The sequence below is a fragment of the Octopus bimaculoides genome, chromosome 15 (assembly GCF_001194135.2).
Source record: "Octopus bimaculoides isolate UCB-OBI-ISO-001 chromosome 15, ASM119413v2, whole genome shotgun sequence".
In the NCBI taxonomy this organism is placed as follows: Eukaryota; Metazoa; Mollusca; class Cephalopoda; order Octopoda; family Octopodidae; genus Octopus; species Octopus bimaculoides.
Genome location: NC_068995.1, coordinates 50,091,068 through 50,103,651, shown reverse-complemented (window position 1 = coordinate 50,103,651; position 12,584 = coordinate 50,091,068). Strand labels below are relative to the sequence as shown.

Below are 12,584 nucleotides of genomic sequence, written 5' to 3'. Positions count from 1 at the left end.
TGTAGTAAAACACGCAAAAAGAAAGAAAAAGCGAAACACAGATGCGCGACTGAGTTGGAGGCAGAATTACTTCTGCTTTTATAGCACGTAAAGAAAACGTTGTAGGAATGTACGCAGTACGTGTACTACAGCAGTACTATGTGTGGCTTAAATACTGAAATTGAAAGACAGGGGCGAATTATACCTACCTACCCTACAAAAAAAAAAAAAAAAAGATATTTTGCATTTTATGCAAAGTAGAGTAACCTTCGTAATTAAATTGAATTAGGTGCGTATTTTGCCATACAAGGAAAATGTTACTATCGATCTATTTTATGCAGGGTAGGCACTGCCTACCCAGGCGGCACGTCCCTGGAAAAAGTACATGAAGATATACAAATGTGAGCTTTGAAAAAATACACAAATGTTTATAAAGTGATTATCCACAAAACAACAAACATTTCCAATCTAAAGACTTAACCAATCACAGAAAAATTTACTAAGACGTTCAATTTAGATTTTCTACGAAAGAAATTCCGCCACTTTTAGAATCATTATCCGAGACGTCTGAGAGACTAGGTTCTGAATACTCCTGAGATGAAGATATCAAGTCCATAAATTGTAATCAATAATACCAAACCCGGCATTCCACAAATATATCGAATAGCATAATCAATGGATCATATTAAATTTATTCCAACCACTTGAAGCATTTCAAACTTCCACCACTTTTTTTTTTTAAATTTTCTACTTTGATGTAACTTCTTTAATTATGCATTTCTTGGAAATAATCTGGTGAAAATTTGAAGTGCTTCGAATGTTGGAAGAAATGTAACATTATTCTAGCCAATCAACTTTAGAAATTCCAGATTTTTATCAATAACGAATGAACAAAATATTGCCAATCATTTGTAAAAAATTTCGTAAATACTAATTTTCGGATTAATCAATATAAAAATTTAGTTAATACTAGTTTTGTGAAGGAATAAAATTTCTTATAATTCTATATATCTACATGCAATTCGCGTACATTTGTTTTCTTTGCATACTGATTTTATGAAGTGATGAAATTAAATCGACTCGTTAAAATACAAATATGTAAATATCAAAGAAAAGTTATCTGGAGTTGAAAACGTTCGTACTCACGCATCCATATGAACAAGGTTATAAAGAAGTTTATTTAAGAGAAGAAACTATACACACAAATGTAGAGACTAGCTTATATGTAATTATGAAATAGTCTTCAATTTCAGAAGAATGTTTTAAAAAGATAAATGAATCCCCACTCACCTGTGATATGATTTGATGTGTTCTGCTGAAGATTGAGAATAACTCTTTAAAAAATCGAAGCAGGAATGCAGGAGCAGATAACTAAGGAACTACTGAAAGCTTTGTTAAAACATACCTCACTTTCTCTCTCATTCCATATTTCACACATCAGTAATTGTTGAGCTCACTATAAATTTGTATACAGGGGTTAGATATATTTATAGTAGAAATATTTTCTGATTTTAATTAAAACGATATCAGGCCCAACAACAGGTCGCTCGCGAGATTACAACGTTTCTGGCACTAGCGTTCCCTTTACAAAATTACACTTGCTAATAACTCAGTTCGACTGACCGAAATAATGTAGGTCTAAAAAAATCGTACGCATAACTCCTTTCTTTTGATTTAACCGTAATCAAATAACAGGAATTTGGAGCTTTCATAAATTATTTACCTCATATTTGATAAATTATTTACCGCATATTCTACAACAAAGTTTATAAGTTGATTGTATCAAATATATATATATATATATATATATATATATATTGTGGGTCGGACAGTATTGCAGTTAAAATTTTCTTGTTTATTTTCATATATATGTATGTAAGTGTATATATATATATATATATACATATACATACATATATATGAAAATAAACAAGAAAATTTTGACCGCAATACTGTCCAACCTACACAGATTAATGTATTTGGATGTTCAATTCCATTTTTCTATGAACAATCCCGAAATCGCGTTTAAAATTCCTATTCAGACACGACAGAAGAAAGAAATACCAAATCTTCTTTAGATGACGACAACAAAGTTAAGATTATAGTTCTTACATGTCACGAATGAATAACATTGTACCGTGAGTTTCTTTTTCTTTTTTCTTTCTAAATCAACATTAAATTGACAAGATGTAGTTCATATTTAATTTCCTTTTCATACAATTTTTTTTACTGAAGTGATGATAAAATTCACTCAAATGTCTAAGCATCAAAACATGTACACTCAAACAATACTACACAAACATTTGTATAGGGAATCATATGAAAATGAAACAATCTTGCTAATTGAAAAAAAAAATGAAAAATAAGTTATATGTAATTATATATTGGTCTACAATTTCAGAGGAACGTTTTAAAAATATGAATAAAATCTTCACTTACCTGCAATACGATATGAAATTCTCTCTCGGAAAGTCAGAATAAAAGTTTACAGAGATAGGAATGTAAGAGCAGATAACTCATCAACTACTACGGGGCTTTTATTAATCTATAATACCACACCTTAGATGGTAGTGACAGATCAATACTTCGTAATCGATCTGAATAGAAAGTAGCTTATATTGATAACAATTTTATGACATAAACACAACCATATCACAGCCAACATGCCGCCTTCTTAAACGACAATTTTAGTCCTTAACAGAATTACAATTACTAGGAACCGGTCGGACGTTAATAGTTTATTGAGGCGTCGTTTCCAACCGCATTTTATTTTTACACGGTGCGATTATTATTATTATTATTAAGGCGGCGAGCTGGCAGAATCGTTAACACACTGGATGAGATACTTAGCGGTTATTTCGCGCGTCGCTACGTTCTGAGTTTAAATTCTGCCGAGGTCGACTTTGCCTTTCATCCTTTCGAGGTCGATAAATTAAGTATCAGTGAAACACTAGAGTCGATGTAATCTACTCGCCCCTTCCCCTACAATTTCAGGCCTTGTGCCTAGAGTAGAAAGGATTATTATTGTTATTATTATTAAAAGAATAAATCGACCCTAGAACTTTTTTAAAAGTTTGGTACTTATTCTATCGGGCTCTTTTCCCGAACTGCTTAATTACGGTGACGTAAACAAACAAACAAACAAACACTCGCTGTCAGGCGAAACATACACGCACATGTGACGGTTTTCTTTCAGTTGCAGTTTACTAAATTCACACACGAAGATTTGGTCGGCCCGGAGGCATAGTATAAGAAACTTGCCCAAGGTACCTTGCAAGGGAACTGAACCCGAAACCATTTAGTTGGCAAACAAATTTCTTACTACACAATAATGACTGCACATTTAGGTCAATTAACTCTGGAATAGCTAGATCTTTTTTCCTTTTTTTTTTTTTTTTTGAGCATTATTGAATTGATAAAATTTTGTAATTCGATACGAAATATCGACATATTTGGCGAGGACTAGTTATAAGAAACAGCGTATAAATGGTTATAATTCAATTTATATGCAGTTGTATACCTACTTTGCTGACAGATTACATGAATGGACGAAGTTAAATTAACTCATTGAAATCTACAGAAAAAAAAATATCACCTGCAGCTGATCAGAACATGTGCTTCCACACAGCCACATAAACAATATACATAAGTGGTATAGAAAAGTATTTAAGAGAAAGAAATTATTCTGTTCGGTGAAAATAACTATCATAAAATTTAGAGAATAGGTTACAAGTAATCATAAATCATTTTTCAATTTCAGAGGAATTTAAATAAAAAATTTAAAAAAAGAAAAATCACGAGTTTCCACTCACCTACGATACAATTTGATGTTCTTGGAGATTTAGAATAAACGTTTACGGACCGACTCAGGAATGTAAGAGCAGATAACTCGTCAATTACTAAAAGCTATTGTTCATGTACATTCCATACTCGTTTCACAAACACTTGGTGATGAATCAACACCTCACAATAATCGATTTGAATATGAAGTAACTTTTTATTTATAGCAGATTCTTCTGTCTTTCATTAAAATGGTATCAGGCCTAAGGTACCGCCCACTTTAATGGCACCGCCTTGATGTGAAGTTCCTTTTCTGTAAGGCGGGAACAGAATCTGTCGACCAGTTACTTTCTACTGTTTTGTTTCTTTACACGGTTTATTTATTTAACTTTTGCAATTAGTAACGCATATAATTACTTTGCACCATATTGTATACAAAGTATATACAGTAGGTGGTACCCAGAAAACAAGGGAATTTTTCCAGCAGATGTACTACAACAGTAAAACTTTACAAATGAATTTAGTAAGAGAGCGAAATTAAAAGCGTACGAACAAAGAGGAAAGAAATTCTCACACATTTACGACTCCCTACTGAAACTCAAATTAATAATGTTTATATTTATATCCACACTTCACCAAAAAAACGACATTGTAACTCAGTTTGAAATGTTTAAATATTTTATTTATTTATATTTTTACATATATTAACAGAAACCAAGCTTTGAAAAATTATTTACATCAAAGTCTCCACCTAAATTTATAAATTACCTTTACTTAAGAATCGAAAGACTAACGCAATTACCCGAATAATTTACTAAGATGTTCGATATGAATTTCCGATGAACAACGATGAAAACAAAATCTATCATTTAAAATTCCCTTTCCGAGATGTCTGAGAGACAATGGGTATTGAACCCGCTTGAGACTGAAGAGATCGATAAATAATTAGCGGCAATTCAAGATCTGTCATTCCACAAATGTATCATATACATGGTTGATTAATTCTAGAACATCTATTTATTATTATTTTTATCAATATTAAAGTAACAAAATACTGTAAATCAATATTAAATATTTGTCAAAATTGGCTTTTGACTTAATTGATATATATACAAATATATTCAAATATTTAGTTAATATTGGTTCTTTTGAAAGAGAGAAAATTCGCTAAAATTTCATATATTTATGTACAGTACGCATATTTTCTAATACAGATTTTATGATGCTAAATTGATTCATTGAAATCCAAATATATAAAATAGTAGAGAAAAGTTACTGGAGTTGAAGAAAACGCGTAAACTCACACATCCACATAAACAAGGGATGGATTGTACATAAATTTATCTAAGAGAAAGGAGATATCCTTTTCGGTGAAAATATTTAATTATAAGTTACACTTCGATTTCAGAAAGAGGTGGTTTGAAGTGTTCTTACGGAGATTGTGAATAAATATTTTGAAACTGAAACAGGAATGTAAGAGCAGATAACTCATCAAGTACTGCAAGCCTTTCTAAACCTACATCAGACACGCATTCCATTATCGCTTCATACTCCAGTTGTTGGTGTTTGGTCAATACCTCTTAAGTTTTGATTTCGTTGTAATGAATTTTAGCAATATCACAATTTTCCGACTTTAATTAAAATTATAACGGGCCCAACACATCATCCAGTTAAACAACATCTCTTTGCCGTTAAGTTACTTCAACAAAGTATCCGAGCTACTTTTCAATTTAGACGTTAACGTATACTTTGACGCATCGATTCCGACTGCGGTTTTCTTTACATAGTGAAAATGTTTCTTAGAAGTACAAATGTACAAGAGCTGCTGAGTGTGGTCGCTGTCACATATTGTAGTGAACGGCTCAGTGGTTAAGGCTTTCAGTAACCACTTTATCAACTTGAACATAATCACATACGTTAGCAAGCGAGATGCAAAACTTTTGTGCCTTCTTAAATTAGTAAAACACACAAATAACTTTCAGAAATTACGTTACAACGTTTTGAACAAAAAGTTCAAACAATCTAGACCAGGGGTTTTCAAACTTTTAAACTTGCAGACCCCTTTATATTTCAGACTTTACCTTAGGGACCCCCTTATAAACGCTTACGAAATTTAAACATAAATATTTGCTTAAAATAACATATATTTTTACATTTATTTACTTAACAGTATTTAGCAAATAGGTTTATTGTCAATTAAAAGATTTCGATTAAAAAACATATATAAAATCAAATTGCCCATAAAAAGTATTTGCTGTCCACGGACCCCCTGTGGTCCGCGGACCACAGTTTGAAAACCCCTGATCTAGACGTTCTCAGAAAACTACGAAATTTTCCTAAAGGTAACACAAAGATTGCACAAATACAGATTCATTTAAGAAAACGGTCAAATTAGATTGGTATGGACGAAGAGGAGGTAAAGGGAATGTATCTGCTAATACCAGAGTTACAATTCCACCATACAAACAAAAACAGAAGTACAGTAATCTCTCGACTATCGAGGGTGTTACATTCTAATCCGCGAAGTAGAAACAGTACTGTATATTTTTTTAATTATTTTTATAATTTGTATACATTTATTCTATTATTAATGCAAAACAACACCACGGAGGAATCGACGTAAGCTTAAATAATAAACCCCAATAGGTGAATCGCGATTACTATAGTGGGTTTTGAAAAATTCTTTAATTTATCGTTCACCAAAGTTTATAAAATGATTGTGTCTACAAAACAACGGAAAATTATCAACCGAAAGACTAACACAGTTACATATTAGTTTACTGAGAGATTCAGTTTATATTTTCTATGAACAGAAGAAGAAAAAAACAAAACAAAAAAAAAAAACATTATCACATTGAAAATTCTCTTTCCGAAACATGTAAGAATCAGGTATAAAATTCAGTTTAGATCGATGACACCAAATGATAAATGGTTAGAAATGTTTCCTAATCCGTCATTCCCCAAATATATATAATATAGTACAGTCGTTTAATTCTAGAATAGTCAGATGTTTATTGACACGGAATTGACAATATATTATGCTTTGATATGAAATACTTAAACACAAAGTAGGTTATAATTCTATTTACTCATATGTAGTTAACATACAATTCTCTTTGCACACAGAATTCATGAACTGATGGAGTTAAATTGACTCATTGGAATTCAAATATCGAGAAGTTAAAGAAAATTTATCAGTATTTGCTCACGTTTACCAAACAGCAATATAAACAATACATAGGTTGTACAGAAAATTATTTAAGAAGTAACAAATTATCCTGCATGGTGAAAAGAGAAAGAGAGAGAAAGAAAGAGAGAGAGAGAGAGAGAGAGAAAGAGAGAGAGAGAGAGAGAGAGAGAAAACAAGTTATATGTAACTATAAATTTATCTTAAATTTCAGACAAAATGTTCGTAGAGTTTTGATCCAAGTTTCACTCACCTGTTATGTGACGCCGATTTAGAATAAATGATTACAAAACGGGTTAGGAATGTAAGAGCAGATAACTCCTCAACAACTACGGGCTTTCCATAAACTATGATGACATAAACATTCCATTCCCGTTCCACAAATCAGTTGTCGATCATAGATGAATACCTCATAATAATTGATTTTAATATATAATAACTTAATTCATAGTACAACATTATGATTTAAACGATATCAGGCCTGACATGCTTAGCGGTACCTCATTGCTCTCAAGTCCATTTAACACAGACAGAGAAAAACACGATTACTAGTATACGGTTTAGATTTCAGGTTGGGTGTTACGCAATATTTTGACGTACTGATTGTCGCGGCAAATTTTCTCTGTACAATACGACTGTTTATCAGAATGTACAAAAGTCGCTCAGTGGTGGGGGCCGCTATAGCTTCAGTAAAATCACCACAAACAAACATTAGTAAGATAGATGCAAAACTCACTTTAATCTTGTTATTTTTAAAGCATATAAATAGCTTTCGACACTTCTTTGCAAAATGTTGTAAACGATGTTTACACACGTAGTATACCTCAGAAGACAATGGAATATTTCTGACGGCAACACAATGAACATACAAATACTGATTCATTCGATAAAATGTTCATTTTAAATTTGTATGGAGAAATAGGAAAGAAATTTTCTCATCTTTAATCTAGATTGATATCGACAGTATACCGACAAAATATTGTAAACCAATGCGAAATATCTAAATATTTTGGTACCACAAATTATTGGAAAGACAACACAAATGTTTATAGGTTATAGAATTCTCTTTTCATATAGATTTTAGAAGGTGAAGCAATTAAAATTCACTTATTGGATCCCAATTGACTATTCTCTAACTGACCAAAATATGGATACAGAAAGACGTTAATTATAAACTGTGTAGCTTTATATCTTCCCATGATTATATTATAAAAAGAGACAATAAAACACATGAAATGAAAATGTACGCATTTGCCAACTAATATTTAAAAAATGCATTTTGTTCTTCGTGAATACTTCAGCAGTCTGTAACTGATAGAAATTGAAATAAGGCAGAGGATCTGCGAAGATCAAACGTAAGTCATTCGTTCTGAATAAACCATAAAGCAAAGACAGAAATCTTGAATTTTGAAAAATTCAATAGTCAAAATTCATAAACTAATTGCATTCACAAGTTAACGGAAAATTACAAACCGAAATGCTAACACAGCTACAGATTAATTTAGAATTTGTTTAGTTTAGGATCAATTTATATTTTCTATGAACAGTTGTGAAAAATATTCTGTCACATTGAAAATACTCTGTCGTTGAGCAAGACACTTTATTTGACGCTGCTACAGTCCACTCAGATTACAAAACAAGTTAGGAATGTAAGAGCGGATCAACACGTGTACACTCACAGGCCATAAACAATCCATAGATTGCATAGAAAATTATTTAAGAAGAAATTAAATTAACCTGTAAGGTGGAAGTAGATATACAAAATGAGGAGAGCAAGTTATATCAAATTGTAAACTGATCTCAAATTTCAGACTGAAACTCTGTAGAATGTTGATACGGCTGAATTCGTCCTCTTGCCGATTTAGAATAAGTGATTACAAAACAAGTTAGGAATGTAAGAGCAGGTAACTTGTAGACTGTTGCTAAGCTATTTGATTTCCGCATTCCATTCTCGCTTCACAAATCAATAGTTTGTGATGCGTCAATAACTCTCAATAATTGACTTTGATATGAGATAACTTTTATTAATCGTATAATTGTATGATTCAATCGATATTAATCCTGACACGCCACCCTTGTGAACTGCTCCTCTCAGATATTAACTTCCTATAGTAGATTTACAGTCGCAAACTCCCAGTCTAAATTTCACAGTGGGTGTTAATTCAATCCCCACTGTTATCCGATGGGGAGCTGCCTTATCAACTGGAAAACAACCACTATATAGAAAAGTTTGCGAACTATATGCAGAACATTTTTGTCTTGTTTAATTCGTAAAACACAAATAACTTCAAAAATTACATGGCCACATATATACAAGCTTTATACATGTGACTTCATCCATTTCAGAGGAGCATTGTAGACAGAATGTCAATAGTTGTCGGGAAGTGAAATATTTTCTGGCCTTGAAGACCAAAGTACAATCTTTGGGATGTATGTCCTAGCTATGCTAAAGACATTCTTTCACCAGGAGAGAATTTCAATGATATTGAGGTCCAAAATTTGGAGCGACTATGAAGGCTCCAGCTGAGTGTTGCTGTGTGCTAGTGTTTTCTTTATATGAGTAACACTTGAGATTTTACTGTTAAAAACGAAAATGTTGGCCACGATCCTACAGCAGGATGCCTTTAGGGTCTTCGCTTACGTTCAATGCAAATTTGGCGCGTGGATGATGCACAGTTAAGGAAGGTTAAAGATGAGTAAAGGACCGTGTCATTTGCATAAGCACAGGCGCTGTTGAATATGGCAACAAGTCCTTTGTGTTTAGAAGGAAGAGGACGGGAGATAGAAAGTGAACGTTGTGGGACACTAGAGTCGACTGAAAATAGTTATAATTTTATATATTCGCATGCAGTTTGCATCTAGAATTCACTTTGCCAGCAAATTTTATGAATTGAAGTTAAATCGACTCTAAAAGTCAAAAATAGCAGAGAAATTGTATTCTGTAGTTTATCAAAACGAGTACACTCACACAGCCGCATAAACAGTATATAAACCGAACTAAGAATTAAATAGTAGAAAGAAAATGCCCTGTTAGGTAGATGCAAACAGATACGTAAAAGTAGAGAACATGTTATATGTAATCATAAACTCAACTTGAATGTTTTTTTAATATTTTTAAACCATGATCTAGTCATCATCACTCACCTGTTTTAACATCGATACCAGGTCTTCTGTATCTCAAGTGCATAAAATAGTATAACCAATTAAAACGCGAAGGAAAGTGAGATTTATATCAAAATTGCACTTATAAAATGTCATCTCTCAATGTGAAACACCTAAATATTTGATCAATACCAGCTTTTTGGAAGAAATATATTACAGATAATAATTCGTAATACGCTTCTTTCCTACAGATTATACAAAGTGGTTTAGTTTGATTGACTCAGTGAATCTCGAATCACCTAAATATCTAAAGACATGTTATCTGCAGTATGCAGATAACATACTGTATATACATTTTAAGAGACAAAAAATCCAATTAGTTGAATATGGACACAGAAAACTGCATCAAAAGTTATGTTTATTATGAATTTACGAGCAAATTTGAGATCAAGGCTTAAATAGAAGTGACTGAATCTCTACTCACCTGCAATATATATTTTTGCGTATGTGTGTGTTCTGGCGCAAATTTCGAATAAATGTTTACAAATCGAGTGAGGAATGTAAGAGCAGATAATCGAAAGTGCTATTAAAAGATATATAGCTTTCAATAAACAATAGCCACGCCTCAAAATTACCTCACTAGCCATGGTACCGCCTCGTATAGAAAAACGAAAGTACTACATGTCTTTGTTAACTGATATGAGAAAAATGCCAAACATACTTTACATCTGAATTTTTTTTTTATTTGTAAAGAAATAACAATAACTTGTTTTAGTAAGAGGTATTTTTCAGGATAGGAAATTTTTTTTCTATGAAAAAACAAACGGCTGAACACAACACTCTGTTTCCCCACAGAAAAACTTATGAGGAATACACACCGGTTCCTCATCAGATTTTAAACAGCATATTGGTTTCAATTTTGGGGCAAAGCTAGCAATTTCGGGGATGGGGTAAGTCTATTACATTGATCCCAGTACTCAACTGGTATTCTATTTATCGACCCCGAGAGGATGAAAGGGAAAGTCGACCTCGGCGGAATTTGTGCGGCAAATCAACATTTCTGCCAGCTCGCCGCCTTAAATTTTAAAACATCATATTGAGATAAATGATAAGCGACTGTTCCAGATTTTTTAATTTCGGACAAGGAAATCTTGACGTTGCATTAACATTGCACGAATAAAAAATAGTCATATCTAAACATAAAATCACTACTAATTATTGAAGAATAAATAATTGGTTATAATCCATTGAAGACAAATTTTCATATAAATTTTAAAAATTAAAGTTGAATCTTGATACTGAAATACAAATGACTAGATATCAAAGAAAAATCAATCGTAGTTAACCAACAAATATATACCCATGTATCTTACACATTAAAGTCCTATTAAATGATATTAGGGAAACAAACGTAGAGCATAACTTGCAAATCATAATTATAAATTAGCTGTAAATTTCAAATGAAAGTTTAAACCGGTAATGGGCAATCTGTAGTCCGTGAGACTTTCTGAAAGACACACCTCACGAAAAATTACCTTGAATCATTTAAAAAAAAATTTTTTTTTATAGTGTGGTCCACCCGATGACGAGTCATGACTCGGGCAGACCGGTTCTCTAAAAAGTTTGCCCATGCTTGGTTTAAACAGATGGCTCGGTGTGGCTAGGAATAAAAACATTTTGGGGGCGATCAATTCAATCAACAGGTAGATAGACTAAAGAAAATTTTGTCTACCAGAATATGTTTTTATCCTTTTGCAACGTCTCTGATCAAACGTAAAGGAATTTCTACTCACCTGTTGTACAATACGATGTGTTTTGTCGAAAAATGAATTACAGAAATTAACTCAGGAGCTAGGAATGTAAGAGCAGATAACTCTTCATTTAAATTAAAGTTTTAAACTTGGGCGAAAGGACGGCAATTTTAAGGGCATCGACCTCAGTATTCAACTGCTATTTATTTTATCAATGCCGGAAGGATGAAAGGTAAAGTTGCCCTCGGCAGAATTTGAACCCAAAACGTAATGAGCTGGAAGCATTTTGTCCGACTCACTAGCGATTCTGCCAACTCGCTTTATATAAATTCTTTCTTCTGTAGGCATAAACATGACATTTTGTGGGGAAGAGGATAGCCAATTATACCGACCTCAGCGCTCCACTGGTGCTTATTTTGTCGACCCCGAAAGAACGATAAAGTCAACTTAGGTAGAATTTGAACTCAGAAAGTAAAAAGCCAGAAAAAATGCCGCTAAGCATTATATTCGACTCCCTAACGAGTCTATATATATATATAGTTATGTGTGTGTATACAAATATATACAGGGTTAGTAAATCAAAACCATTTAATTCCAAGATTTATCTCTGTTTAACAACTGAATGAATTTAATAAAAGCATCTAAATATGAAACATCATGAAAACTGTTCAAACTGAAGTCCTTCTTGTAAACATTTATAATTGGAATGAATAAATAAAATTGAATATTAAGTAGTTATGGAATTTTGATTTACTGCCGAGTGACTTTTGGCCATCCCTGTATAT

General features: G+C 32.4%; 1 long non-coding RNA gene across 1 annotated transcript; it reads left to right on the top strand.

Annotated features, from left to right (window-relative positions):
• Positions 1-1,913: 1,913 nt before the first annotated feature.
• On the top strand, positions 1,914-4,847 carry LOC128249518 (uncharacterized). The gene is made up of 2 exons (XR_008265636.1): positions 1,914-2,117; positions 4,471-4,847. It is a non-coding gene; the product is annotated as an uncharacterized LOC128249518 (long non-coding RNA).
• Positions 4,848-12,584: the final 7,737 nt, after the last annotated feature.